This window comes from Lygodium microphyllum, chromosome 22, assembly GCF_053477565.2.
Source record: "Lygodium microphyllum isolate KBCC chromosome 22, Lygodium_microphyllum_v1.1.10, whole genome shotgun sequence".
NCBI classification, from domain to species: Eukaryota; Viridiplantae; Streptophyta; class Polypodiopsida; order Schizaeales; family Lygodiaceae; genus Lygodium; species Lygodium microphyllum.
The window spans coordinates 41,563,637-41,568,919 of NC_141156.1; positions in this window are offsets into that span (position 1 = coordinate 41,563,637).

Below are 5,283 nucleotides of genomic sequence, written 5' to 3' on the forward strand. Positions count from 1 at the left end.
TAGAACAGTAGTTCTAAAAGAAATTCTGTTTAGAGATCCTTGTCCGAACTCTAGCCGATAGATGAAGATTGGATAACCTATGGCTAATCAGGTTGGAATCTCGTTAATGTACTTTTGGTGATGTACTAGCAATATGGGTTAGCACTTGGTGACCTATGATATTAGATAGCTACTCTAGGAATTGGGTTGATCTTCTACCCTAAATAGGTGGCCATGATTAATAAAGGTCAAGGTGAAATCACTTAGATCATTTAAAGGATCTAGGAGGAATTTGTTAAATTGACCTTGCGAAGCCCTAAACCAAGGGGAAGAGCCAACTTTAGGGTAATTGATTTATGCTAAGCATGTTGCTTGGAACTGTTGAAATGGTTTCTAAGGAAGGTTGATCTTGTTAAAGATGGATCGTTGACCCAAGTTATGCTTGGTTGTTAGAAAAGGTTGTAAATTCCTTGAGCAAGTGTTTTGATACATCCTAGTTAAGTTCTGGATGTGCATGCAATGGGATTGCGATGCCTTGAAGCAAGTGGTTGTGCGTTCCACTGTTTGTTAATGTGGTTTTGGATGTTAACCCAAGTGGGGTGTGATTGATGATTGCATGGCCGGGTCTGAGATGACTGATTGCCATGGAAACAAAAGGGATGTTTTCCCTAGTAATTGTTTTTAAGCTGGTTGCTTCAACTAAGGTTGATTTCCCAAAGGGATAATTAAGGAAGGATGGCGCTAGCTACCCCTCGCGAACCGCCAAACCCTAACCAATGGGGGTTGTGAATTCGCGCCGAGAATGTGGACCGAACCCACTGCAAGGGGTCTCTTCGTGGAAATTACTTGGCGTAGGAGGACGCTTGGATGCCAGTGGGGGCTCTGGCCGTAAATCCCAATGCCTCCGGGCTCTACACAAGTGTTCTACGTGACTCTAGATGGCCTTGATATTAGTTACAAGGCAGAATCTTGGCAGGATAAACCTTCGGGTTTTATTGTCGGGAGACGAAAGGATTTTTCTACGGAGGCAGAAAGGAACACTTAATTCTCCTATATGGGCGGGAGACAAACATTAATCTGAAGATAAGTTAAGAAGTGTTTGATCTTGTTTTATCTTGTCTTCGTGTCAGTGGCCTAAATTACGTAAAGGAACCTGTGATTAACGGGTTAATTAAGGAAGCTGCTTTTATGTGTCAAACATAATGCGGTAGGTAATTAGATAACTAAAATAACCCTTGAGGGAAGCATGGTGGATGTGACCAATGGGTCTATCCTACGGAAGGGTGGTCTCGGTTAGTCGAGAGCTTTCCTCAAAGGAAATGTTAATGAGGAATATTAGGAAAAGTCGAACGATGACCTTAGACAATATTGGTTAGAACCCTGATTCATACCGTTTTAGGGGATGGGAATGGGACTATGCCCTACAAGCAGAGAGGTTGGGCGATGCATCCCTCTCGTTTTCCATTCTCTTTGAACCAAGTGTGATATGAGTCTACTTTGGCCCAGTTGTGTCTGCGCAAAGTGGAGCAGTTGTAGACCGACACTAGAAGGCTGTTAGGAAGACTCGATTACAAGGAATCCGGACTTCAGGTCGATCCTAGTGGGAACGGCCGGATAAGTTCCGTTGCGGGGCAGACTCGAGAGACCCTAGTTGGCAAACCCCGTGTCATTCCTTGGGAGTGCCGGGTGGCGTCTTCTAGATATATCTCTTGATGGACTGCTAAGACGTGTCCCGCGATTTGAGGAGTGGGCACGTTACACACATGAAGAAGAGTCGTAGCCAACTGCATGACATAACCAACCATAGTACGATAAAGCATAAGACATATTTCATAAGAGCATACGGTATTCAGCCATGAAATTAGCCCATAACCATAATGGCAAACATGACTCTGAAGTACATCAGACCACATAGTAGCATCCAAGTCAATGCAAGACCGGTAAGTGGCATAAGATCGTGTAATGGTCAAGCTCTAGGAGAAGCCCGAATACCTATAGTACAACATCATCCATACAAGTGGCTATGTAAGGTATGCAAAAGTAGACCATGTACATAGACATGTAATCATACATAGCGTCTGCTCTCTAACATGGACATGCAACAATAGCCCAACTAGCATAGAGGCTAGACAATAGAGGAGCAAGAAAGCCATAACTGTAGCCCAAGCACGGGGAAGTCCACTAATCAACCATAAAGAACTCACAAAGATCCAAGAATCACTGAGCAATCAAAGCTCAATCAACCAATTGCTAAAGAGTAGTGCAAGCACTGCTCATACATGTAGAAGCATCCACCAAACATCCAAGGTCGTAAAGAAAAAAGCAAATCAATGTTCAAATGCTCCACAAAAGTCCTCAAATGCAAGTCTTTTCAAGCCCAAACATTTGCCATATTGCAGCCGAACCCAAAAGCATCCACATTAGACATAAACCCACATGGGTAGCCTAGGCATAAGTAATCATAAGTGGAATGCCAGCTGCAAATAAAAAATGACAGTGAACCATAAAATTGAGCTCTACTTCTTGCTCAAAAGCATTCTGAGAGAAAAAGGAACCATGTGGCATCATCCAAATGCATAACCATATCATCCCAAATAGTCGAGAGCACCCCATAGACCATAGGCATAGCCAGGCAAAGCATTAAATAGCTTCAGCCCTTGTAATTTCTAGCATGTAAAAGACTGTCCAATCTGAGCAAATCAGTGCTCAATGCAAGCTCAACTTCATGTCCAAATCAAAGACATACATTCCCAAGTCATATAGCATCAATAGGCACCTAGTAGGCATCAGATAGCCATGAGTCATAAGCATTACACACTCAAGAATTGTGTGCTACCCTCTTTCCAACATGTAAAAAGCCTATTAAACTAAGCAAAATGGTCCTCAATTCAAGATCAAATTGATGTCTAACCAAGAAGCATATAACCCCATATGTATAGGCAGCCACCCACTGAGCACAAAATGAGGATCATCTGACCACCTCTACTGATCTCAGATAGGAGGAGTAGGGGGCTACCTTGTATGACATCATGTGTGCTATAGAAGGTACAATCAATAATCTAAAGTGGGGAGTGCTTAAGTTGGTGGTAAGTCCAAGAGCCAATGCTTAGGACACAATAGAGACATCCAAGTCCATTGCCAATGGAATAAGAGAGCTGCTCAAGGAGTATAAAGGGGGCTGGAAAACTCGTGAGACCTGATGCTGTAAAAAAAGGTGCAGATTTTGCGCAAACCTACCTGGGGTTATTCAGCACATGGTTAATCATCAAGGAGCCCAAGGGGGGACACCAATAGGGGCCAAAGATGGCCTACACAAGCCTCAACCAAGCCATGGTAGGCATCAAGTGAGATAAGAGGGGAGGAGTTGCTAATGGAGTCTGAGATCAAGTTGAAATAGACATGCAAGACATCACGTGATGATGCCTAATGTAGATCCTTGTCTTGGGGCTGCTGTAGGTGTTTGCCAAGGTCAGGGGGTGTTGCCAAGAAGCCAAAGAAGGCTCCACATCAAGCTATGTAAGCAACCAAGCTCCCCAATGACTACCACAAGCTCAAACCCTGCTATCAATGTGTAAGCTGAAAACCGAGTGAGAGAAGAAATCCCATACCTCCTGTTGATGTCGGGAAGAGGCCAGGAAGCACTCGCAAAGGACCTGCTCTGATACCATTTGAAGGGGATGCAATGGCAATGGAGAAGGAGAAGAGAAAGCTGCGGGAGAGAAGAACACACACAATGTAGGTGCTGTCAAGAATGATATTGACAGCCTTATTGCACTTTCATATTATATATGAATAAAGGGTCTATGTACATGGTTAGGCCCAAGGGCCTTTTACCCCAACAAAACTATGCCCAAGGAAAAATTTAAGATCCTATTAATAGTACAAGATCAACATTAACAGAACTTTGAGATTCCAAAGACAAAATATACTATGTAATGCAAAGTAACATACACTTTTTTGAACTTATGGATATATAAAATATCCAGTTAATCACTTTACCACACCATCGGTAATAGCTTTGTCGCACCATAACGATTACATTTCTCCTCTTTATTAGAACTTTGAAAATGGAATCCCATGGATAAAGACAATTATCCTCCTCATCTATCTTCCATTTTTTCTCATTTCCACCATAAGCACATAATCGTCCAACTTGAACACTTTTTTGTTCGTGATCTACCTTGCGCACTATGGCATGTGCAAAATTACTATTATTAGTATTATATCTCCTTCTTGTACCCATGGGGGAATACATCCTACTAAACCATGACATAGTAATCTTACTCGATGCTGCAAATCTTTGGTTTCATACGCAATAATGCTATTCCCAATAGAAAGAGGAATAAAAGTGTGGAAAATAGAACTCATTGGTCTTATACAATTCCAATTGTACACAAGTTGGTTTTTCTCAAGTACACTCATCCGTGTAGTTTCATCTTCAAGAATAACTTCAATATCATTTCCAACTCTAATGCATTGTTTGTAATACTTAGCATCTACAAAGAGCATAAAATTCTCTCTCAAGTATATACCAAATATAGTTTTATTTGTTCTTTACAATGTTCTATTGATGGTGCTTGAGAATTATATTCATCATCCCTAACAACCATATGATCTCCACTATAATACCTCTCTCCCTTATAAAAGACTCATTTGTATTTTGTCATTTCTAAAGTTCTCAACCATTCATTCGATAAACCTAAGAAGGTTTGAAGATATTGAAGCTCCTTAGAGAAGTTAGAGCTCTATATACTCTTTTCTTAGGTGTTACTACTATGCCCTTTTCTCTTAAAGTGATATAATAGGGTGCATTATTTTGAAGATGTATCATACATCAAGTCCATATCTCCTTAGCCTTGATGACACAAGATACTTCTAAAAGGCCTTGAGCATGCCAATAATCACATCCATATGATGAGTGGGAATGCCCAATAAGATTATGAAGAAAAGGAGCGAGAATCCTAAAGTAGGAATGCCATACATGCAAATTCTTCATCAACCATATGCATTACATTGATTCAAAGGTCAAGCTACAAATGCCCAATAAGATTATGAAGAAAAGGAGCGAGAATCCTAAAGTAGGAATGTCATACATGCAAAATCTTCATCATTGAGGTCAACCATATGCACTACATTTGTTCAAAGGTCAAGCTACAAATGCCCAATAAGATTATGAAGAAAAGGAGTGAGAATCCTAAAGTAGGAATGTCATGCATGAAAATTCTTTATCATTGAGGTCAACCATATGCACTACATTGATCAATTATATGAAATCACCCTCTAAGCTCTCAAATAATATTATAA